We start from the raw sequence: 26,683 nt of genomic DNA on the forward strand, positions 1-26,683 counted from the left end.
CACAAACACGGCAAAATAAATGTATGTAGACTGTCGTTTGTACAAACAAGCCAGGCAAACTGTCAAAAAGTGCGTGTTTGTTTGCCGTAGCTCCTTCACATTTTTGTTTATCGTCATCGTGTTTTGGGGCGTTAAGCTCAAATATGACCCTACAATTGCTTAAAAGTAAATTGAGCATTTTTATTCCATGATGACACTCAAATTGTGGTGAAGCAATTTAGAGAAAATGCATTTTGTAATGTATGAACTAAAAATGTTTATTTTGTGGATAGTTCGATTTTATGAACTTCGTAGAAATCTTCGGATAATCAAAACTTCAGCTATTCGAGTCTAGAGTGTACTGATTTAGGTAACGAGGTCTATTATATATTTCCTTGACAGTTCAGCAACTGTTAAAATTGGTTAAACAAAAGTTAAAACTTCAACAATAGTGATTGGTGGTTTGAAAGATTTTTTAAACAAATTCAAAACATTTGAATATAAACATAAGAAGAAGAATCAGAAACAAATATTGAAGTTTTCCTAAAAAGAAATGCTCAAATTGAACACCTAACAAAAGAAGTGCAGGAATGAAGAGGCCCGTTACAAGTCAATACACTTCACTTTGACCATGTTTTTCGTTATATCATCTTCTAGTACCGACAATTACGAAACACAACCGAACCATGAGATTTTATACGAACTTTTTTTATTGGCTTTAAAGCCAAGTTCTTAGGAGTGTAAATGGTGAACCGTAACTGTTCAATCGATTTGAAATAGTAAAAGAATGTTTGAAGAAGAGTGAAAACAGTTCTATTGTTTCATTTGTGTTCTTTCGAAATGCTGGATTGAATTGATTGTGTGATACCTAATTCAGATCACTCAAGTGCAAAACAATGCAATTGCATGTGTAAGTTGTATTCATCGAACAGAACTTTTATCATTTTATTACTAAACTTATCAAAGAATGGCCCCGTTTGAATGGAGCTTTGATAAACAGTTAACTATAAGCGTTCTTGTTTACACCACAAACCTAGACCTAGATAGCTGTCGCTGGAGACAGACTCATCTTTTTATATATTCGTTCGGGATGGAACAATAAACTTCGCTTAGCTGATAAAGATATGTGTCAATACGTAGAGTCTCAAGTTGAGCACATCGGGCAAACAAAAAGGTAAACACCAAAATAAATGTGTGACGAACCCTCGTGATCCACTTGAGCCATTTATATCCGTGATGTCTTTTGTACACAATTTCGTTTTTCGGAAGAATTCAAGTGAGAAATTTAGTTCAAAATTGGTTGTTTTCCACTGAAATTGTTTAAAGAATGACGCAGGTTGTTTACTGTGAAATATTTGGCAACGAGCAAAATTTGCGATGTTTGCCTCAACATTTGGTTGTTTTTCACCTTGAACTTGAGTTTTTTTCTTTTGATACCATGCTGAACAAATAAAGTTGAATCAATCAGTCTTTCTTCCTCTCTATGAAACGGAACAATAAATTCAACACCTTTCTGTCTCTCAATCCACGCAAGAAATTGCTCGAACATTTCCGGAAGACTTCCACTCTGCTAACGACTTCGGACAAGGTCGCTTTTGATCCGCTGGAAGCCCCGTTGCATCGAGCACAACTACTCCCACGCAGGGCTTTTTCTCTTCCACAAAAGTGACATTAATAGCTCCGATTGAGGTATCTGCAAGTCACTGTAGTGGATGAGATTGGTAGGCGAAGAATAAATAAGATACTCATACAAGCTAGTAATTGGAAATGCCACACCTTGCTTCGAATATACATTGATGTTGAGTGTGTGCGTGTGCTTGGCTGACGCGAGAGAGAGAAAAGAATAAACAGTCTTGTGTTATGTTTTGGGCCTGAACAACGCGTGTTTCTGTGTCTCCGAAAATAATCCCAAATATTCGGAAAATCTGAGAAAAATCCCGCTCCAGCCACGACAATGGCGCAAACAGCGCTCCCGCGATTGTTTAATAGTGAAGAAACTTGTTTTTACAGAGAAAATGTGAAAAGTTTAGTGCATTTTTCCGCCTGGTTCGGGTGCTGTTCTGTGACGCTTGGGAAGCCATGATGGAGCTGCCCGGTAAAAACATACAAGGTTGGATATTAGGCCAAGCGACTGACATGGCTCGACAAACGTCGGGCGTTTAACGACTGCATGATTGAGCTGAAATGTTTTGTTCCGAACGACGGAACAGTTGTTTATCACTAATAAAAACGTGAGTAACAGTGTTGTTATATTCAAATAGTGGTTTTAGTGAACTGCAATTGCAACATAAACAAAATTCGGTGAATGTCCGAAATATATTACGGGTTTTACTTTCTTAATTATTTTGTGAACTGCGCCGTTAATTTTGCCAAGTAAATCGTGACCAAGTTATTGCAGGAGGAGGTCCAAGCGATGGAAACGAAATTACATGAAGATTGCGATTAAAAAAACCAGGTTCGGTAAGTTTTTGCGGCAAAAAAATGCATGAACAGAGACGAAATATCTGACAAGTGTTTACCCTGTAAGAGAAAGCGTCTAAACATTGCCACGATTTAGGACCGAATCTTTAAAAATTAGCATATGGTGGATGATCTATTGTCGGTCCGATAAATTTTTGATGTTTGATCAAAATTCTAGTTTTTGTGGGACAACGTTGAAAAACTGTGTTAAACCATTGGTTGTCTAAACGAGTTAATTGAATATTTCACTAATATAGAAGAAACACTGCATATTGATACAACGATACAGTGAACAGTTAAAAAATATGATTTTCTTGGCGCTGAACACTAAATTACCATGGAACGAAAATAAATGCAGATGTTTTATAATTTAGAAATTATAATGAATTCTTGATGGTATTGAAGAACGTTTGGTATCGAGAAATTTAAAAGAGAGATGTGAGCCGGTAACATGGAGTGAAACTTTCGCAGCTCTCATAGAAAACCTCACAGCAGCTTGACAGAAAGTTTAACTCCATGTTGCACTTCTAATTTCTCGATTGAAGAACGTTTGTGAAATGTATGCTTATGTCCCCTGAGAGGGTAGAGCGTGATTGCTAAAAATTGAGCTTGAGTCCCCTGGGAGAGTAGAGCATGGTAGCATTGCTTGAGTCCCCTGAGAGGGTAGAGCGGAAGTAGAGCGTGATTGTTGAAAATTTGAGCTTGAGTCCCCTGGGAGGGTAGAGCATGAACGTGAATGAATTAGAGTTTGAGTCCCCCGTGAGGGTAGAACGCAAATGTTGGAGTTTTTGAGCTTAAGTCCCCTGAGAGGGTAGAGCGTGATTGTTGGAAATTTGAGCTTGAGTCCCCTGGGAGGGTAGAGCATGGACATGGATAAATTGGAGTTTGAGTCCCCCGTGAGGGTAGAACCCAAATGTTGGATTTTTTGAGCTTGAGTCCCCTGAGAGGGTAGAGCGGAAGTAGAGCGTGATTGTTGAAAATTTGAGCTTGAGTCCCCTGGGAGGGTAGAGCATGAACGTGAATGAATTAGAGTTTGAGTCCCCCGTGAGGGTAGAACCCAAATGTTGGAGTTTTTGAGCTTGAGTCCCCTGAGAGGGTAGAGCGTGATTGTTGAAAATTTGAGCTTGAATCCCCTGGGAGGGTAGAGCATGGACATGGATAAATTGGAGTTTGAGTCCCCCGTGAGGGTAGAACGCAAATGTTGGAGTTTTTGAGCTTGAGTTTTGAGCTTGAGTCCCCTGAGAGGGTAGAGCGTGATTGTTGAAAATTTGAGCTTGAGTCCCCTGGGAGGGTAGAGCATGAACGTGAATGAATTAGAGTTTGAGTCCCCCGTGAGGGTAGAACGCAAATGTTGGAGTTTTTGAGCTTGAGTTTTGAGCTTGAGTCCCCTGAGAGGGTAGAGCGTGATTGTTGAAAATTTGAGCTTGAGTCCCCTGGGAGGGTAGAGCATGGACATGGATAAATTGAAGTTTGAGTCCCCCGTGAGGGTAGAACGCAAATGTTGGAGTTTTTGAGCTTGAGTTTTGAGCTTGAGTCCCCTGAGAGGGTAGAGCGTGATTGTTGAAAATTTGAGCTTGAGTCCCCTGGGAGGGTAGAGCATGAACGTGAATGAATTAGAGTTTGAGTCCCCCGTGAGGGTAGAACGCAAATGTTGGAGTTTTTGAGCTTAAGTCCCCTGAGAGGGTAGAGCGTGATTGTTGGAAATTTGAGCTTGAGTCCCCTGGGAGGGTAGAGCATGGACATGGATAAATTGGAGTTTGAGTCCGCCGTGAGGGTAGAACGCAAATGTTGGATTTTGAGCTTGAGTCCCCTGAGAGGGTAGAGCGGAAGTAGAGCGTGATTGTTGAAAATTTGAGCTTGAGTCCCCTGGGAGGGTAGAGCATGAACGTGAATGAATTAGAGTTTGAGTCCCCCGTGAGGGTAGAACTCAAATGTTGGAGTTTTTGAGCTTGAGTCCCCTGAGAGGGTAGAGCGTGATTGTTGAAAATTTGAGCTTGAGTCCCCTGGGAGGGTAGAGCATGGACACGGATAAATTGAAGTTTGAGTCCCCCGTGAGGGTAGAACGCAAATGTTGGAGTTTTTGAGCTTGAGTCCCCTGAGAGGGTAGAGCGTGATTGTTGAAAATTTGAGCTTGAGTCCCTTGGGAGGGTAGAGCATGGACATGGATAAATTGAAGTTTGAGTCCCCCGTGAGGGTAGAACGCAAATGTTGGAGTTTTTGAGCTTGAGTTTTGAGCTTGAGTCCCCTGAGAGGGTAGAGCGTGATTGTTGAAAATTTGAGCTTGAGTCCCCTGGGAGGGTAGAGCATGAACGTGAATGAATTAGAGTTTGAGTCCCCCGTGAGGGTAGAACGCAAATGTTGGAGTTTTTGAGCTTAAGTCCCCTGAGAGGGTAGAGCGTGATTGTTGGAAATTTGAGCTTGAGTCCCCTGGGAGGGTAGAGCATGGACATGGATAAATTGGAGTTTGAGTCCGCCGAGAGGGTAGAACGCAAATGTTGGATTTTTTGAGCTTGAGTCCCCTGAGAGGGTAGAGCGGAAGTAGAGCGTGATTGTTGAAAATTTGAGCTTGAGTCCCCTGGGAGGGTAGAGCATGAACGTGAATGAATTAGAGTTTGAGTTCCCCGTGAGGGTAGAACTCAAATGTTGGAGTTTTTGAGCTTGAGTTTTGAGCTTGAGTCCCCTGAGAGGGTAGAGCGTGATTGTTGAAAATTTGAGCTTGAGTCCCCTGGGAGGGTAGAGCATGGACACGGATAAATTGAAGTTTGAGTCCCCCGTGAGGGTAGAACGCAAATGTTGGAGTTTTTGAGCTTGAGTCCCCTGAGAGGGTAGAGCGTGATTGTTGAAAATTTGAGCTTGAGTCCCCTGGGAGGGTAGAGCATGGACATGGATAAATTGAAGTTTGAGTCCCCCGTGAGGGTAGAACGCAAATGTTGGAGTTTTTGAGCTTGAGTCCCCTGGGAGGGTAGAGCGTGATTGTTGAAAATTTGAGCTTGAGTCCCCTGGGAGGGTAGAGCATGAACGTGAATGAATTAGAGTTTGAGTTCCCCGTGAGGGTAGAACTCAAATGTTGGAGTTTTTGAGCTTGAGTCCCCTGAGAGGGTAGAGCGTGATTGTTGAAAATTTGAGCTTGAGTCCCCTGGGAGGGTAGAGCATGGACACGGATAAATTGAAGTTTGAGTCCCCCGTGAGGGTAGAACGCAAATGTTGGAGTTTTTGAGCTTGAGTCCCCTGAGAGGGTAGAGCGTGATTGTTGAAAATTTGAGCTTGAGTCCCTGGGAGGGTAGAGCATGGACATGGATAAATTGAAGTTTGAGTCCCCGTGAGGGTAGAACGCAAATGTTGGAGTTTTTGAGCTTGAGTTTTGAGCTTGAGTCCCCTGAGAGGGTAGAGCGTGATTGTTGAAAATTTGAGCTTGAGTCCCTGGGAGGGTAGAGCATGAACGTGAATGAATTAGAGTTTGAGTCCCCCGTGAGGGTAGAACGCAAATGTTGGAGTTTTTGAGCTTAAGTCCCCTGAGAGGGTAGAGCGTGATTGTTGGAAATTTGAGCTTGAGTCCCCTGGGAGGGTAGAGCATGGACATGGATAAATTGGAGTTTGAGTCCGCCGTGAGGGTAGAACGCAAATGTTGGATTTTTTAAGCTTGAGTCCCCTGAGAGGGTAGAGCGGAAGTAGAGCGTGATTGTTGAAAATTTGAGCTTGAGTCCCCTGGGAGGGTAGAGCATGAACGTGAATGAATTAGAGTTTGAGTTCCCCGTGAGGGTAGAACTCAAATGTTGGAGTTTTTGAGCTTGAGTTTTGAGCTTGAGTCCCCTGAGAGGGTAGAGCGTGATTGTTGAAAATTTGAGCTTGAGTCCCCTGGGAGGGTAGAGCATGGACACGGATAAATTGAAGTTTGAGTCCCCGTGAGGGTAGAACGCAAATGTTGGAGTTTTGAGCTTGAGTCCCCTGAGAGGGTAGAGCGTGATTGTTGAAAATTTGAGCTTGAGTCCCCTGGGAGGGTAGAGCATGGACATGGATAAATTGAAGTTTGAGTCCCCGTGAGGGTAGAACGCAAATGTTGGAGTTTTTGAGCTTGAGTCCCTGGGAGGGTAGAGCGTGATTGTTGAAAATTTGAGCTTGAGTCCCTGGGAGGGTAGAGCATGAACGTGAATGAATTAGAGTTTGAGTCCCCGTTTTTGAGCTTGAGTCCCCTGAGAGGGTAGAGCGTGATTGTTGAAAATTTGAGCTTGAGTCCCTGGGAGGGTAGAGCATGGACACGGATAAATTGAAGTTTGAGTCCCCCGTGAGGGTAGAACGCAAATGTTGGAGTTTTTGAGCTTGAGTCCCCTGAGAGGGTAGAGCGTGATTGTTGAAAATTTGAGCTTGAGTCCCCTGGGAGGGTAGAGCATGGACATGGATAAATTGGAGTTTGAGTCCCCCGTGAGGGTAGAACGCAAATGTTGGAGTTTTTGAGCTTGAGTCCCCTGGGAGGGTAGAGCGTGATTGTTGAAAATTTGAGCTTGAGTCCCCTGGGAGGGTAGAGCATGAACGTGAATGAATTAGAGTTTGAGTCCCCGTTTTTTGAGCTTGAGTCCCCTGAGAGGGTAGAGCGTGATTGTTGAAAATTTGAGCTTGAGTCCCCTGGGAGGGTAGAGCATGAACGGGAATGAATTGGAGTTTGAGTCCCCCGTGAGGGTAGAACGCAAATGTATGAGAAAAATGCTCTAGACTTACACTCAAAGAATCTTCAATACTTTTTGTACTAGTCGAGAAGAAGAGAAGACTGTAATAACTATAGGCTTGAAACCATCTTTAAATAAAGCGAACTTATAATTAATTTTATATGAACTTAAAAATCTTATTGATTATTGAGCAACTACAAGACTTGATTAAAGATCATTAGGCTCACAACCTTGACGATATTAATTTACACTAATGATTGAAATTCTAGAAAGATTGATATTAAAAACAAAGAATTTCAGTCCTTTCGATGTTATGTTTAAAGTATCAAAAAAACTGATAACCTTGACGACTTAAATATGAGCTCCGATTGAGCTTCTGAAAATGGGTAAAATGTAATAATTTAAAAGTGATTGGTAAAACAAAAAAAGATAATTTTTGAAAGAATTTCAGTCTTTTTGAAGTGATGTAAGAAGATTAAAAGTGATTGGTAAAATAAAATAGATATTTTTAAAAGAATTTCAGTCTTTCTGAAGTGATGGTTTAAGAATCGAAAGGCTTGTAACCTTGACGACTTAAATTTGAGCTCCTGATTGAACTTCTGAAAATGAATAAAATGTAAGAATGTTAAAGAGATTGGTAAAATAAAATAGATAATTTTTAAAAGAATTTCAATCTTTTTGAAGTGATGGTTTAAGGATCGAAAGGCTTATAACCTTGACGACTTAAATTTGAGCTCCTGATTGAACTTCTGAAAATGGATAAAGTGTAAGAAGTTAAAAGTGATTGGTAAAATAAAATAGATAATTTTTAAAAGAATTTCAGTCTTTTTGAAGTGATGGTTTGAGGATCGATGGCTTGTAACCTTGGCGACTTAAATTTGAGCTCTTGATCGAACTTCTGAAAATGGATAAAATGTTAAAAATTGAAAGAGATAAGTAAAATAAAATAGATATTTTTTAAAGAATTTCAGTCTTTCTGAAGTGATGGTTTAAGAATCGAAAGGCTTGTAACCTTGACGACTTAAATTTGAGCTCCTGATTGAACTTCTGGAAATGGATAAAATGTAAGAAAGTTAAAGAGATTGGTAAAATACAATAAATAATTTTTAAAAGAATTTCAGTCTTTCTGAAGTGATGGTTTAAGAATCGAAAGGCTTGTAACCTTGACGACTTAAATTTGAGCTCCTGATTGAACTTCTGGAAATGGATAAAATGTAAGAAAGTTAAAGAGATTGGTAAAATAAAATAAATAAATTTTAAAAGAATTTCAGTCTTTTTGAAGTGATGGTTTAAGGATCGAAAGGCTTGTAACCTTGACGAATTAAATTTGAGCTCCTGATTGAACTTCTGAAAATGGATAAAGTGTAAGAAGTTAAAAGTGATTGGTAAAATAAAATAGATAATTTTTAAAAGAATTTCAGTCTTTTTGAAGTGATGGTTTGAGGATCGATGGCTTGTAACCTTGGCGACTTAAATTTGAGCTCTTGATCGAACTTCTGAAAATGGATAAAATGTTAAAAATTGAAAGAGATAAGTAAAATAAAATAGATATTTTTTAAAGAATTTCAGTCTTTTTGAAGTGATGGTTTAAGAATCGAAAGGCTTGTAACCTTGACGACTTAAATTTGAGCTCCTGATTGAACTTCTGGAAATGGATAAAATGTAAGAAAGTTAAAGAGATTGGTAAAATACAATAAATAATTTTTAAAAGAATTTCAGTCTTTTTGAAGTGATGGTTTTAAAATCGAAAGGCTCATAACCTTGACGACTTAAATTTAAGCTTCTGATTGATCGTCTGAAAATGGGTGAAATGCAAGAAATTAAAAGTGATGGGTTTAAGGATCGATAAGCTTATTACTTCGATGACTTAAAATTGAGGTAATGATTGAACTTCTGAAACTGGATATGATTAATGAAATTGTAAGAGATAAGTAAATTGTTGATTTAAAATAACGGGACGGGATTTATGTTTATGTTTAGACTTTTGATCAACACGAATTAGGCTAAGATCATGATTTTGGAAGATTGGCTGAAATACGCAATATCATGCTTATTTAATCATTGCATCTAGCCTCTTTCGGTTAGATTTTTGTTTTTTTTTTGTTTTCTTTTTTTTAGGTTTATTTACAGGATAAATTTGTGGACCACATTGGGCCTTAGAGACGGAACAACCGGTAGCAGCAAACTGCCAAGAACGTTGAAGGGTTTCGAATAGAGGACATCATTCACTGTTATCTAGCTCGGGCATCGATTAGACGACATCGTTCGCTGTTATCTATCTTCAAAGAAACTATTGTATACGAGAATAGATATATATTGTAAAAAGTTTTGAAAAGATTCAGGTTTTTACGCCGGATGTTATAAGGCTTTTCCTGGCAAAAAAAAAAGAAAAAATAAAGGCCATTGAACGAAATTTAAATATTGTATAGATTAGGTTATCATTGATGTATTTGTTGTAATTTCATTAATCAAAGAGTAGAAGAGGAGGAGGATGTAGTGGATGAGATTGGTAGGCGAAGAATAAATAAGATACTCATACAAGCTAGTAATTGGAAATGCCACACCTTGCTTCGAATATACATTGATGTTGAGTGTGTGCGTGTGCTTGGCTGACGCGAGAGAGAGAAAAGAATAAACAGTCTTGTGTTATGTTTTGGGCCTGAACAACGCGTGTTTCTGTGTCTCCGAAAATAATCCCAAATATTCGGAAAATCTGAGAAAAATCCCGCTCCAGCCACGACAGTCACCACAATCGGACTGGTTCATTGGACCTGGTATGGGGAAGTTCTGTTGATACAGATGCGTCTGTAGGTAAGTCTGTGTGGCTAAATTCCGTGTGGAGGTGTAACCTTGTGACATTGACATTCACAGCTGCGTTTAGCTTATTTGGGAGCTGATATTGGTAGATTTGTGCCATACTAAAAGTTTCCAATTGATTTACCGAACGACGGAACGCCAGTATAGAATATAAATTACACAAAATCCACGAGAAGCTCGCCGACAAGAACCACATAATTAAAGTTTTCCAAGCCAAGACCTGTACCGCCTAATGGACATACGTGTCAGCAGCATGATTCCACGGAGAACCAAGCTCGTGATCAATCTGTCACAATATCAACATAATGCATGTGTGAGCAGTGAGCACACACTGTGGGTGCACCTTAATAAAACAAAAAAGTTTCCCTTTTTCTTGACTCTTGAACGCTGATTTATTACAATCATCTTCATCTTAAGGTTGAAAACTTGGAAGCTCGTCGAGATATCGTCAGTTGTGTGCTATCTTGTGACAACGACCATTTAGTACTTTTCGAGTTAATCGATTTTTAAAGTTTGTTGGTAATTAATTTCAAAACTATGAATGATAGAGCCAAACTTTTTGAAGCAATCGGTTCGTATACTATCGCTTAACAAACGCTCCAAATTTCAACTAATTTGGTTATACCAGTTAACAGATACAGTAAATAATGTAAACAAAAATCTGAAAAGCACGTGTCACAAGTGTGTTTCGGAAGTAAAATTGTATTACGTGTCACAAGTGTGCACAGAATTCCCATACAAACTAAAATAAGCTCAAATAAATGGTTAAATCGACTTAATCAGTATATTTTTATAAACAAAAGGTTGCATTGCCTTTCAAAGTATGTGTGTACATAAATTTGTGAAAAACAAGAAAAATTTTCCAGATTTTCCAACAACATGTATGACGTGTCACAAGTGTGCACAATCATTTTGATGATAAATTGGTCTATGTCACAAGTGTGTATTGCGATATCCGGGAAACGGAAGCGAGTTTCCAAAATCGGGTTAAAGCATCTTATAGTGTTTGTTAAGTATAGCAAAACGTCCTCATTAACTCATTTTCGACCAAAATGGTCTATGTCACAAGATAGCACACAGCTGACGATATGTAGATATGATTACTGCTTAGCCATGTCGTGGAGTGGTGGTGGCGAATCGCCTAATCCGCTAATTGTCATGTTTTTGTGCTGCGCTGGAATAGTTGCTTGCACTAGCCAAAGTACGTGCTAGTAGCAAGCATCGCGGTTCAATGTCAGCGATCTTGTGCGGTTCGTGAGCTGTGATCGTTCACAGGTGAGCATTCGACTGCCTCATTATTGGCAGTGATTTGGTGTTTGGAATCCTTTATTTTTTGTTGGGTTTGCATTGAAGTTTAAACATGGTGAGTGAGTAGGATTGGCTTCGAGTAGCGCAAGCTATTTAGGTTGAGTGATGCTGCATTAGCATCAGTGCTTCTTGAGAGATATTGGCAATGTTGCGAATGTTTTGGTTTCTTTGTTATTAGCTTATTTGACTGAACACATATTGAACCAATCCAATACAAAAAAAGGTAATTTTCGTCGGTTTTCACAAAAACCACGTTTGTTCAAAAAATCATAATTCCAAGCCATTTTAACCGATTTTTCTGTTTTAGAAGCAAATAAGATATGATAATATAGGCTTTTATGAAAAATAGTTTAAACTTTCAAATATCTAGCCTTATATATGAAAAAGTCGTATTAAAAAACTCTTGAAATGTGGTTGTGGTGCTGCAGACAAATGCTCTTTGGTCCCGAGGTCTTCAAAATCTCGGGACCAAAGGGCCTTTGTCTGCAAATATTTTTATCGGATTTCTCGGACAATTTACGTATTGCATGAAAAAATAGTGAAGTTTCATTAGAAGGATTCAGAGAAATGATTTTTTGAAACTATCAATTTGGGTTTTTTGACGCGCCACCTACACATGTACATTAGGGTGCCCAGAAAAAATGACCCCCTGCTCCACTAGCGGAAATCGGGTTTTTGGGTTATTTTTACCAACTGTGAAAATTTTGAGCGAAATTGGTTTAGATTAACCCATTGATACTCGAGCCTGAAGTTGGCGAAAAAAAGTGTTTCATACAAAAATGACTTTTTTAAATCGCTGATAACTTTTCTGGATCAAGTTTCATAGCTTTGATACGGTCTACAAAGTTATAGAGCATTACATTTCCAATAAGAATCTCACTTTTCGGAATTTTTGAAAGGACTTAGCGCAACCGGCAGACAAAACCGTAAGCAAAGTGAGTTTTTCATACATTTTTTCGATTTTTCCCATACAAACTTTACCTTCGAGTATCAATCGGGATCGGGAAACTGATGAAAGATTTTGCTCAGATTTGGCACAGAGTCCTAAATAGGTCAAGAAACAATATTCAGCTTGTGGAGCGAGGTTTTGAAAAAAGTCCAATATTCTAGGCACCCTAATGTACCAAAAGTTTCGTATTTCAATTTCAAAAATGTCAATACCCAAACATGTATATGTCATCGCTTAAATTATAAAGCTATCGCAGTTTGAGTGAAAACAGTTTTCGTCATTTTCCTGTTCTTGACAGCTGAAATCGGTTTTGGACAACCCTATTACGGCGTAGGTTATCTTAATGGTCAAACAAAAAAAAAAAAAAATACGGGGCAAGGGACCGCCAGAAAATTGTTGAGCCTGATTAGAGAACTTTGTTTTTAGAATAATGTTGTTTTTGTGGGAAATTGCTGTAAGTTTATTACTTTTGATAAAATGTAATTGAATTTGAGTTAAAGTATGTGAAAAGTATTGAATTTGATCAAAATTCATAATCATTTCAATTTCTAAGCAACTTGTTCTACTGAAAATGCTTATAATTCTAAAGAAATTGGGTAATTCTGTTCCAAAAACTTTTAAAACTTTTTCAAAATTTGATGAAAGCTACTTCATGAGATACTCTGAGAACTTCTTTTCTAGGCTTAATATAATTCCATACCATTTCTTTTGTATTTAGTTCGTATTTTTCATTTTGCTCAAAAAATCTTGATACTATCCATCTTACCCTGATTGATAGAATCAAGATTTTTTGAGCAAAATAAAAAATACGAACTAAATACAAAAGAAATGGTAAGGAATTATATTAAGCCTAGAAAAGAAGTGCTCAGAGTACCTCATGAAGTAGCTTTCATCAAATTTTGAAAAGTTTTTGCCTTCCTCACCTTACTGAGGAAAGGCTATAAAATCACTCGAAAAATGAACTTCTTAATTCGACCTCTTAGACCTACCTTCACGTATACCTATCGACTCAGAATCAAATTCAGAGCAAATGTCTGTGCGTGTGTATGTCTGTAAGTCTGTGCACCGAAAAAAATGCACTCGATTATCTCCGGACTGGCTGAACCGATTTGGGCAGTTCTGGTCTCATTCGATCCGTCTTAGGGTCCCACAAGACTAACTATTATGAAGTTTTGTTAAGTATTTCAAAAGTTATGCTAAAAAAACGATTCTGGCTAAAGTTTGAAAGATTGTAAAAAGGGTGGTTTTTGTAAGAAAACCCGTCAAGTCATACATTTTTAGAAAGGTATTTGAAAAACCTTTCTAATGAGTCCAAAACATTGAAGATCTGATAACCCTATCAAAAGTTATGAGCACTTAAGTGTCATTTGTAGACATTTTAGAGGCCGGATCTCAAATATGTTGATGAAAAAGTTGTCCGGATCTTTCCAGAGATCTGGCTCCCGGAATTTTGTTGATTTGAAACTCCCGGGAAAAATGGACAGATATATTTTTTACTGCTTTAAGGCTTACAAAACTTTAAAGTAATATAACTATTGAAAGTGAACAACTTTCATGAAACAGCCCCGTAGGTGTTGTTCTAATATTACGTCCAATGATTTTTGGGATTCTAGACCCCATACTCCATGTAGATATCTGGAGTTTTTCTCGAAAAGGACCAATAAACCAAATTTTCAGTTTTTGCTTTTTGGGTATTTTTAGAACCACCTTGAGTCAAGGGGAATTAAAAAACACCCAAAAAGCAAAAACTGAAAATTTGGTTTATTGGTCCTTTTCATAAAAAAACTCCAGATATGTTGTAAGAAGTAAAATTTAGATAAAATTTGTAGGTTTGACATTCTTACTACAGAAACAAATATGTACATAATTGTGAGGAAGGCACCAACCACCATCGGTGGATTAAGTAACGTTTTAAGTTATTGTAAATGAATTGAAAAATAAGTGTTTGAAAAATAATTACTTTCGATGACTGTGTTTGTTGTTTTAAAGGAATGTTTGACAAAAGATCGAAAGACATAAGGTCGAATGGACCAAAACGTCGAAAGGACAAAAGGTCAAGAGGACAATGTGTCGAATTTAAACATTTCACTTTTATATTCTTAAAAAATTACAAATTTGCCCCCGAATTGTTGGAATTTAAAAAAAAGGGTAGGGGAGGGGCCGGGGGGATGGTTATTTATTTTTAAAAATATAAAAAATACGATATTTTTGAAGTCAAATTATCGTAGGAATCTAATGTGAAGAATCGATTGAATAAGGATACAAAATTCGCCGAAATATTTTAGAACCAAATTTTTTTTTTGCTTATATTTTAACCAATCATTATTTTTTCAAAAATATAATAAAACCTCATACAATATTTAAGAAGTAGTTGTAAAAACACCGCTGAGACAACCCTATAGATTAGCTCAAAGTAATATTTGACATTGGATACTGATTGACATTCCAAATGTAACAATAGATCAAAGTGTCACAAGCCTAGGATAAAATTGAACTCGATTGCTAAAGAAGGAGGCCGAATTGCGTTACTGCCTGGATTGAAATTGAACTACTCATGTAATTATGATCAATTAAGCATTATTGTACCACAAACTTACTGAAATCTAAATATACCTTACAGTTTTAAGCTGCTCAGAAGAAATACGAGCTGCTGCGAAAATAGTTTACATTCGGTCCGAACAGTAGTAATTTTAAAATTAACCGCTGATTTTTTTTTTAAAATACGACTGTCAAGAATAGGTCAAGAATAAATAAAATAAAACTTAAGAAATATTTTAGATGTCGGACTTTTTTTGGAAGAATTGCTCTTATTTGAATGAATGAAAAAATTCAAAAAATATAACGACAGTCAAGAAAAGGTTTTTTTTTCTAAAAATAAAAGTAAGCTTCCCAGTCAAAAATAAAGTGTTTAAAAAAATCTGTTGGAAGTAATTTTTTTTATAGAAAAGCTCATGTTTGAAAAAATTTAAAAACTCACAATCAAGACTGACAAAAAAGAATAGGTTGCTTTTGAAACATTTTTTTGAGAATTCACATTTTTTATTACAAAATATTACTGTCATCAGGGAGACATTGGGTCGACTTCGCCAAATTGGTTTGGAAATTATTCTGTTTATATTATATCATTTCTTAAAGGATGGATAAACTCACAAAAAATGGATTTGTTTGTTTAGAAGTTTATAATAATTATCATTTATTTTATTTTTTATCATTAAACCTTTTGTCTTTTCGACCTTTTGTTCATTAGACCTTTTGTCCACTTTCGAACTTATGTCCATTCGACCTTCTGTCCTTCAAACTTTTGTCGCACATCCGTTTAAGATACAAATAATCACGTTTTTTTACTGTTAATTTATGTTCAATATTTTTCTATTAGTATACGAAAACTCCCGATGAATTTTATTTTTTCAAAACACTTCCTCACGTAAATAGAGCGTGAAACTTTTTGTTTTTTTTTCAAATAGTATTTTCAAGAATTGCGTTTGAAATTATTCTTGCTCAAAAAATATCCTAATTCAACCTCATTTTACGGTATTTTTCAATAACCGTTTTAACTTTAATGTAATTATACTTTAAAAAATTATCATCATCACTAATTAAGTTCGAGCCAAAATTATGTTGATTTCTTGATTTTTACGCTGGGCAAAAATTGGTTCCATGGTAAACTTGATTTTAGGGACGAAAAAATGCACTTTATAGCATATTCTTAAAACACTGTATTTGAACCAAAAACACCAAATTTATGGTAAAAACTAAATGGAAATTGAAGATAGATTAGTTTACCAACTTTCTACAACAATTTAGCCATTTTTGTATTTTCATTGATTTTTCTTCAAATTAACCTTAAACTCTAAACTAATTTTTAACTAGAGATTTGAATTTGAAATCATAAAAAAACTGACCTGAACTCATAATTTTCAAAACCTCATACATAAGCAACCCACATTAGTCATCGTTCCCTAACATCCGTCCACCTAACACCGCGCTAATTAATGCGCTACACGTGCCATTGCAAACACACCATAAAAACCACCATAAACCATTACCCAAAAGTATGCTACCTGCCAATCATCACGTCTTCGCCGTCGTCGCCGATTGACGAAAGGTTTTCGCCGCTGGAATCCGTTACAAAGTGCATTGGGGCAAGGTTGCATCCGAAAGGGCCTGCCCCCTCCTAATCGAATGCCCCATTGCCAAAGTTGTCCGTGAGCCAAAATAGCCAGTGAGAAGAGTTCACTGACCAAAGCTGCAGAAAAGCAACCGACCAAAAAAAACGAGCTTAAAGCTTAGTTTGCTAATTGACAAGATTTCGTAACGACACCACGACTTCTGATGAGGGTCTCTCAGAAATTGGCACTCTCCCACGGGGCGGCACTTTAGATCGATGAGATTGGTCGTCACCAAGTGGATGCCACTGATGATCGCTGTGAAGAAGGGGTACACACCTGGTAGTTTCGGGGAGACCTTAGGAAATAATTGTAGACGCAGGCAGATTCAGCGTCGCACGTGTGTGCTTTGAGGTAGGTCTTCGGATCAGGTCAGGCCTGGTATGTAGTTACCGAAAAGTGTGTGCCGCAATGTGTCGTGATCATCGGGTTTCGAAGAAGGGCCCTCAGCGGATTGGCCATTGCTTACGGTACGTGGTTCAGAAGGTAGAACCTGACCACGTGATTAATTTGATTAATTAGTTAGTCTCGAGAAGGCAGGTGTCATCTTTGGGGGATTGTGTTGAAAGGTCGGACATGGGAAAGTGTGAAGGTCTTGGAGCATTATTGCTAAGTAGTAAGTCTGTAAATCCAGTTTAAAGTTTACTTGAAACAGTTGAAATACAGCACAAACTGTTTATCTAAACCTGTCCTCCCCAAAGAATATCGCCATTTATCGTCGCAAAGTTTCAAACGATTTGTAATGATTTATTCAAGACCTAATCATTTATTCCTCCCGGGTACCGGTTACAGATCACTTGACCGGTGCCTATTCTATAGTGATCAGAATACAGAATAATCAGCGCCAGCAGATCCAGAGCATTGCAACAAGGTGCACCCAAGGAAAACTAGTGCACAGAGCGAGTAACCTGTAACTTAAATGATCTGTTTCTACCGACAGGTTCGTGTTCTAAGTCGCGAGAACAAAAGCAAGTTCCTGCTGGCAGGCGCACATGTGCTGAACTTCACCAGTCCATTAATGGGCCCCACGACTTCCTACTCCATCGTGTCAGTTGGCTCTAGGATTCTGCAGCAAGAATTTTCACTTTCAAGCCTCTTCCCGCGGGCAGAACATCTCAACAAGGAACAGGTTAGCCCAGAAACGCCCTCTGTGGTCCAGTTGTGTGAACCTGTCGTACGAACGCGGCTTAAACGAGCAATTTAGAGCCTTTTAGACCTGATTGGCTAAGTACCTGTCCACGAGCGAGCGCGTGTTAGCGTGAAATTGATTAGGATCATGACTGACGGAATTTGCCAATTTTTGACGATCGTTGGAGCGATGATCGGTTTAATTCAAGTTATTTTTTTGTTGTTGTTGTTTGCGACGCGGTCAGTAGATCAAATTCTTGGAATTGAGTAGGTCGATACATGGTGAAGGAATTCTAAAAAAAAATCGCTCTTTCGATTGAACTTGATGGATTTTATTTTAAGGTATCGATTTAAACTTCAGGCTTTATAATAGAAATGAATAGTAAGGATCAAATGTGATTTTGAAAAAAAACTATTGATTTTTTTTTTTGAGAGATCGAAAAAAGAAGATTGCATACTAGCTCCTTTAAATCTCATTGTTTTTATTATTTTTTAAAACGTATGGAATAATAAGTGTAACATTGTGTTTAATACTAATAAAAAAAACTAACTTAATCCACCTAAGTGGTTGGTGCCTTCCTCACTCTATACCAACTATTGGTGATTCGATGGGTTTGGACACAAATTTCATCTCGTTTTTCTTAAAATCCGCAAAAAAGTACACAAATATCACTTAAGTGGTCTTAAGTCGAGACAGAGTTACCAGATCTCCATTTTTTTTGGATTCGTTGGAAAGGTTTTGCGATAACCAAACCAACGGTTGGTTGGATGATAGATCCGCCTGCCTAAAAAAAGTACATAAATATCACTTAAGTGGTTATAACTCGAGACAGGGTTGCCAGATTTTGATATTTTGGACTCGTTAGAAAGGGTTTTCAATTACCTAACCAACGGTGGGTTAGATGATGTATCCGGATATAGTTTTAATACATTTAAGTGAGATCCGGCCTCAAAAAAGTACATAAATATCACTTAACGTGAAGACTTCTATCATTGTCATGATTTTTCGTTCAAAGATATAAATTTTGCGTCGCTTTGAATATTTTGACAAAATTCCTTCAACAAGTTGTTTAGAGTAGTGCCCTACACATACTGATTCCTTTTGGTAACGATTATCCCATTCCTTGGAAAGTTATGGAAATCGTCATTAATCAATGATTGCAAACTTGGGCGGCAATGATTGTTCCACAAATTTATATAAATTTTGAAGCACAATTGATTTAGATCAAAAATTCTTTCAGTGGCTTCAAGATGGCAACAACCGGCACATGCTGATTCCTTTTGGTGCTGAAATTAGTTAAATTGAATTTAATGCAGAATATTTTATAGTGATGATCAAATTTCTTCGAAAATGATCAACGGCTTCACCTTAAGTAGTCATAACTTGAGACAGGGTTGCCAGATCTTCAATGTTTTGGATTCGCTGGTGCGATTACCTAACCAACAATGTATAAAATGACGATGTTCTAATCAATTTTCGGTCACTTATCCAACATCCAGAGAAATACAAAAACACATTTTTATACATAACTTTTGAACTACATATCGAAACTTTTTAAAAATCAATAGGTACGTATGGGACCTTAAACCAAATCGAAAGCAACTGGTTTGACCAAAATTGGTTCAGCCAGTACTGAGAAAACTTAGTGAGAATTTTGGTCTCATACACACACATACACACACATACATTTGTTCAGTTTTCTGAGTCGATAGGTATTAGGGTGGGTACGTTTTTCAAAAAGTTGATGAACACCGCGACGCCATATGTCAGACAGCTACCACGTGGGTGAGAAACGTTTGGAATATTCAATTGCAAATCTTCTTTGAACTAGAAAATGATCATTTCGAGCAATCCTGATATTATTTAGTCGAATTCAGAATCTTTGCATAGCAAATTTGTGTTTTGTTGATAATATTTCAACCACGTGGTAGGAGCGGCCGTGGCTGACTGGCTACGGTGTTCGCTTTGTAAGCGAATGGTTCTGGGTTCGATTCCCATCTGCTCCCAACGAAAAAGCTAAGTACACAGAATTTGAAATGATGAATATGAACGAAAAATCAAAGTCGCTCGAGGCGGGGTTCGATCCCCCGTCCTTTGGGTTGGTAAGCAAAAATGCTAACCACTAGGCCATGACGACTTGGTTAGCTTGGACTGGAATTAGAACTACTGTTACAGAGAGCGAGTTGTGGCGCTATAACCACGGCAAATAGTGTCCTGGGCATTCGTGGAAATACAATGTCCCATCCCAGAGGGTCCCGGAGTACCAAACCTTCTTAGCATGGTGCTCCCAACGAATACAACCAAATCTCGGAGCGTATGGTGGTGTGTCCCCACGCTTCTTCCTCCTGTCGATTCAGAATTGTGTTGTTGTTCGAACACTCAGTGCTCAAACTCAACCCAATTACGAGTCATCTCTGCGATACGGCTTTACGCAGTAGGCCTGGCCGCTTTAACGCTTGTGATGTTTCAATGCATTCCGATGCAATGGTGCACTACAAATGTTAATAAATGACAAGAAGAGTGCTAGGCGTCATCTAACCTAAGGCACTCTCCAGGATCCCTTCGAAAGATTGGCTGCGCTGGGGTCTGATTAGATTAGATTAGATAATATTTCAACCACGTGGTAGCTGTCTGACGTATGGCGTCGCGGTGTTCATCAAGCTTTCATAGCATGCTAAGGAAAATTTGATGCTTTTTGGGGGAAAACCGTTGATTTCGGAGACATCGGATTGTTTGCCGATGCGCCAGGTCTAGGGACAACGAATCCATATGCTCTCTTCGGGAAAAGTGTTCTCCAGACCATTCCCCATAGGCCTGACCATACCAGAAGTTGGCGCGTTATTTTCCCAGACCTGTAGGAGTGTTTGAACAAAATTTCCAATTTTCCCATAGTAATTCCCATTTAAACTTTAACCCTGATGCGCGCAGCCAATTTACAACCAAATGAGCTGATATTTGGCATGAAAGTCCCTATGGGCATGCCCTACAAGGGGAACCATACTAAAACTTGATCCGAGAACTTTTTGAAAAACGTACCCACCCTAATAGGTATACATGAAGGTGGGTCTACGAGCTTTCTGTGAAAAGTTCATTTTTAGAGCAAGATTTTAGCCTTATCTCAGTGAGGAAGGCAAAACATAACGTAACGTGCTTATTCTTTAAGGGTTCGATGTTACGACAATCCCACTGTTAGTCTAAAAATCTCAAAATTAAGGCAAAATAGCAATCAAAATTGTTTTCTCCGATATCAAACTGAAATTGAAAAATTCTCCCGAAGAGGTTATTTTTGCGAATTTTATTTTTTTATTTGGGTGATTTTTTTTGTGGTTATTGAACTTATTAGAAAAAATAGTTGCACTGTGAAAAAAATAACCCTTTTTTTTAATTCAACTGTTCTCATAAAAGTTTATTAAATATCATTTGGCAGTGTTGCCAAATTTTCAAAAAACAACATGAAAAAAAAACATTTATGTTTAATTGCTAAATTTAATTGTGCAATAAAAAAGAACACCTAAAATTGATTAACGCATATTTGCTGTGTTGTGGTCATTTTGAAAATTGATGTTATTTTGGTGACACATAAAAATATATTTTCCTGTTTGCTTTTCCCTCAGAGCCTGTATCTAAGCAACCATTTGTACAATCTTAAATGACTTTGAAGCTAATTTGTACGAAATTTTCTGGTGTCTTCGATTTTTTGAAGATTTGCTCAAGCTTAGTCATGACTTCTACTGTTTAAATAATGTTTGACAAAAACTAAATTTTATGTACCTTTAACTTGAACACAATGAACGATATCAGAATTTATGTAAAGTACTTTTTGATTACAATTTGATTCAACATCTTAAAATAATCTCTCACATTATTTGTTTTTTTGAAAACTATTGACAGTGTTGTGTCAAATGAATTTTGACTAACTTTTACCAACGCATAGATGTTTTTTATGTCATTTTTATGTATCCGATTATTTTTTTCAAAATGGTAATTTTGCGCAATTATTTTTTTGTTATAAGTTGAATTAAAAAAGTTTTTTTTTTTTAAGTGTAACTATTCCTGTCAGAGAAATCCAAAGTCAATATCTATAAATTTTCCAAAAACTGCTTAGGACACTAATTTATAAATATTTTAATAGTTTTTGTAAGGACAGTTTTCAAAATTCTATGGAGACACGTAAGGACGAATTACATCAAAATTTCATCCAATTAAATGATTCGTAAAATAAATTTTACAAAAATTTGCTAATTGAGCAGTTTTCTCAGATTTCGGTCATTCGTTTTTTTTTGTATTTTTGCATTTTGCATCATTAGTTTGTCCATATAATTTTCCATACAAATTTGGCAGCTGTCCATACAAAAATGATGTATGAAAATTCAAAAATCTGTATCTTTTGAAGGAATTTTTTGATCGATTTAGTGTCTTCGGCAAAGTTGTAGGTATGGAAAAATATCCTGAAAAACATGATACACGGTAAAAAAATTGGTGATTTTTTATTAAACTTTTTGTCATGAAATTTGCCCAATTATTTTGCATACCACGTTTGGAGTTTTCTATTTTGTAAAGGACAAGTCAGACGAAAATTCAAAATTATGAACCAACATAAGGAGTTTATCATTTTATTAAATTCATTCTCAAACTTCGACTAATCAACTCAAAATGATCATTTCAAAGAATAGAACCAATCATAATTGTTGTCCCTAATGCATGCATCACCAAATGCCGTCAAATATTTCTCAGAAAAACGATTCATGGTGAATCCCTAATGCTCACATCCCATTTCAAATCATTAACCCGTCGCACATTTGTCACGTACTTAAGGTCACGGAGCACGACCAAACAATTAAGTTGTAGGCTCCGAACCCCTTCTCAATGACTAACATTCCGGAAGCGCCATGGCTAACTTGAGCTAAGTGACTTCGCTTAGTACTAATCACTTACCCACCTGAGATTCCTTTTTTCTGTATCCTGGTTTGCGGTAACTGCTCTCGCACTTTCTGTTGACAATCAGATCAATCACTGGATTTGTTTGTTTTTTTTTTTCTTCTAATTGACGTTGCCTATCACTTTATCGTCACTGTCACTTCAGTTAGAAACTTGGTTTTACTCCTTATAAAGTAGCACTAACTTCACTGGCAGCACAGTTTACAGTTTGTTTGCTTATTTTTCCAGCAAACAAAAACAGAAAACCAATAAAAACCGGTAACCTTCGTTCCAAAATGCCGCCAAATGATATATATTGGCCGGAAAAAATCGCTTTATTTACACGGTTAAATTAAAGCACGGTCAGATTTGCGATTAAATTGGAATAAAAAAAACGCAAACAAAAAATGTCTTCCACCTGAGCAAATTAAGTGCCCAACGCTCTTCAAACAACTTGGAAAAAGAAGGCGATCCGCGCGCGCTCACAGTTGCGCTGTGACTGAGCAAAACATCGCATCTAAGCGGTACTTTATTCACACCTGGCCGCGAGCAAGCCCGCAGAACCGTAAACCGAACGGCCACGATCAAGAGCGTCGCGCCGGCTCTCAAACAACGAAGATCCACGTGCACCGGCGTTTGGGGCGTCGCGACGTCGCCGGTTTGCTTGAGATGCCGCACTGCGATGATTTGCGATGTTTTTGCGTTTAGTGTGTATGAGATTGGTTTTAGAAATAATTGTTGGTATGTTTGCAGTTGTTTTAATTTGGGAATCTATCAGAAATGTTTTGTTGTAACTAATTCAAATGTCTACTTTTCATAAATTGATAATAACTTTTAGGTTTTGTGCAACTTTCGTCTTTGTTTTTTTGCACTTCTGCACATTTTTTTTTCTTTTATCTTTTTTTTTAAATTATTTTTCTGTTCATTGTTCGTTTTGTCATCATTTTCAAGAAGCTTTTATTAAATTTTGTTGTTTTATTGCTAATACAAATTCTATTTAATGTTTCGTCGCTCTAACTCACTTTATCCTTCAAAAATGGACGACTATTATTTAGAATAAATTTTAAAACGTTCATTTTCACATAAGAACGCAAAGCTTTCAACATATTTTAATCGTTGAATATTAAGCAACTATAACTGAAAATTAAGCTTGAATTGGGCAGCGTTTTTCTAATTTTTGTCCACTTCCTTGACCAGGGTTGTAGTAGGAATACATCAAATTAAATTGAAACGGAGTATTTTTTTAAAGCTTTTCTTTACGTTTTTTTTTTGCAATTTTTAATTTTGTTTTTTTTTTTTTATTTTAATGAAACTTTGTCCACCGATTCCTCATGTCCATTTTGTATGAAGTTCTATGAAAACGTTTAAAAATCCGTATCTTTATAGGTTCCATCCATAAAGTACGTCACGCTCTAAGGGGGAGGGTGCGCTTTCCAGAATTTTAAGATTTTCAAAAAATATATATAAATGGTGATTTGAATTACTACAACACAATTTTCACCAAAATAAATCATATCATAACCTTTAAAAATAATAAACATTAACGGTTGAACTCCGAATAAAGATATTTATCCTATTTGTAAATCATTCAAAAATTGTACAAATCAAATAAGACTCGGGGGTCCGACAAAACCTAACGTACTTTTTGAGGAGGGGGTAGCAGCCAGCGTGACAACGTGTGACATAGTGGGAAGGGGGAGGGGGTACATTTTGCCCGATTTTATCTTGACGTTCTTTTTTGAGGACGCCAGAAGGGATTTCCTGATCGATTTGGTTTTTTCAGCAAAATTCATGTTTTTGGTAATTTTCACAAAAAATATTTCACGAAAAAAACCATTCGATTTTTTTGAATTTCAAAAACTTGATTTTGATAAACTTTGATAAAATTTGTTTTAGTGAACCAAGAGTATAAACTATTGAGCTAAAGTGCATAACGGCCAATGTCAATATGGCAAAATTATTATTTTTAATTCCTTTTTGTTTGATTTTTTTTTGGGTAATTCTCTACCAACTCACACGAAATCGGGAAAAGTTGCCCCGACCCCTCTTCGATTTGCGTGAAACTTTGTCCTAAGGGGTAACTTTTGTCCCTGATCACGAATCCGAGGTCCGTTTTTTGATATCTCGTGATGGAGGGGCGGTACGGTATTTAAAAAATAGAATTATTTTGGTTTGGTCGCATAACTGCAAAGGGCATACCTTTTCTTAAACATTTTAGAAATAAAGCTTAAATATGGAATTTACATTTTTGAAATACTTTTGAGCCATGTTTTAAAGAAATTTATAAAGGCTTAAACATTTTCGTTAAAAATTATCTTTCATTGTTGTGCTTTGCTTTACTAGTTTTGACAAAATGCTTTTTTTAGTTGGATAGATAATTTTATCTGTAAATATCAAGATATATATTGTTTATTTTCATTCAATAGTAGATATAAAACTGACCTACAAATTAATTTTGAAAACATTTTTTTTGTAAGAATTTTATTTTCCATTTTTGATAATTTTACAGCTTTTTCAAAAAAACTCTGTTTCAAGTCAACATTTTGTTTTCAATCTGTGACTAGGACCTTTTATCTGATTGCATCTTAATATCTCTTGAAACGAAAAAAATAAAATGAAATCCACTCATTTTTTCAGAACAAAATCAGTAAAAAAATAATATGTTAAATTGTACAATATTTTGTATTTGTTTCAATGATTTATAGTTTTCCGATTCAATGATTGAGCTGATTGCATCTCTATTATTATCACTAGCGTGCCCAGCTCTTTGAGGAAGGTGGGGCAATAATATGCACGTTTTGAAAAATACGTCATTTGTGGATACCCCCTGACCAAATTTAGAACAAATTTCTGTGGATGGTGGGGCAGTTGCCCCATGTTGCCCCACCCTGTGCACGCTAGTGATTATTATCCCTACAATAGTTATAAGCTCAATATTTTCTCCCATTTTCTGAGCATCAAAATTACGAAGATAGATCTGGCATATAATTGTTTATTCACTCTATAAAAGTTATTTCCTTTCTTCTCTTTGCTCTGCCTGTTTAAACGATGAAAAATTATGATTTTTGATAAAGAAATCGAAAATTTCAATTTTTGGATCCACTTTACTCTGCTAAATCTACCCGAATGGCCAAGTGAAAAAATATGTGGGTTTATATTTGGACCAAGGATCCTCTTGAACAATTTCAGGCTATTTATATAATTTTAAGTTTTAAATTTCATATGGTTTAAAGTTAAAGTTAAAGTTAAGTTAAAAATAATTGTGTTTAAATTTATTCTTTGTTTATTTTAAACGCAATGAGGTGAATTAAAATGATGTCCATAATAAACCAATTTAAATAAAGTCACCTGATAGTTTGAAAAAAACTTTAGTATTGCATGTATTAAAATTTGTTTTTTTTTCAATTTTAACTATTTAAAAATGTAAAATATTTTAAGATAATCTTCATTATTTAACCCCGCGCCATCTCCAATGAACCACAGCGAAGTTCATTCACAAAGCTTTTTCAAAGCTTTGCTACAACCAGTTCCTCTCCAACTCACTACTCAGTGCGTTTCAAAAGCTCAACCAGCTCAACGCTCTTCTCTAGTCTCAACGTCTCAATAAAATGCCGGCTTCTCTTCCCTCCAAGCTCATTCAAACTTCATTCAGAGACATGCTGGCGCTTATTCGAGCACGCTCGATTCCTTTTCCGTCAGGTTGTTCATTTTGCTGATGATTTGTGCAACTCGCCGACCAGATCGGACTTCAAAATAATTAATTACCTCGTCGAGCGGGGCTTGCGATTAATCGTTTTCATGGTAGTTATTAACATCTTTTGATGTAAATGAATACGCTTCTTGGTGCGCGATGAGGTGAGATATCAATCTGGACCTTCTGGTGGTGGTGGTGGTGGTGATGGCTGACTCAAGGATTGATTGATGCGACCATTCGGAAATGATTATGTTGTACGTTGTAAATCAATTTGGCTTGGTCAGTTCTTGGTAGTGAATGAACTTTTTAGATCAATTGCCTACATGCTTTTTGAAGAGCTTAAAATGTGCTTGTATTGCCTTTATTTAAACTCTAAAATTGCAGCGCTATTTATAGTTCAGTTATTTTGAATGACTATGCTAATAAAAGGGAATGTTTGAATATACTCATTGGGTTAATGACAGAACAGAAATGCGCAACAGATTCAATGAAGAACAAAAAATGCAAGTCTTGTTTGGTTTACATCACGCACAAAAAATCCTTGACCATGACAATGAATTCACAAAGCACGTTAAATATAGGAATGCAACTTACAACGAGAAA

At 36.9% G+C, this 26,683-nt stretch overlaps 1 protein-coding gene across 3 annotated transcripts in view; it reads right to left on the reverse strand.

Annotated features, from left to right (window-relative positions):
- Nucleotides 1–22,876, reverse strand: part of LOC6054543 (sodium-dependent nutrient amino acid transporter 1) — a 45,734-nt gene extending 22,858 nt beyond the window's left edge. For 2 of the 3 annotated variants that reach the window (XM_038253084.1, XM_038253080.1), the window contains exon 1: nucleotides 22,409–22,876. The gene's annotated coding sequence lies outside the window, so the exon portion shown is untranslated. Of the gene's footprint in view, nucleotides 1–22,404 lie in introns of all 3 variants that reach the window. The other variant, XM_038253081.1, reaches the window with a different exon arrangement.
- Nucleotides 22,877–26,683: the final 3,807 nt, after the last annotated feature.

The sequence above is a fragment of the Culex quinquefasciatus genome, chromosome 2 (assembly GCF_015732765.1).
Source record: "Culex quinquefasciatus strain JHB chromosome 2, VPISU_Cqui_1.0_pri_paternal, whole genome shotgun sequence".
Taxonomy (NCBI): domain Eukaryota; kingdom Metazoa; phylum Arthropoda; class Insecta; order Diptera; family Culicidae; genus Culex; species Culex quinquefasciatus.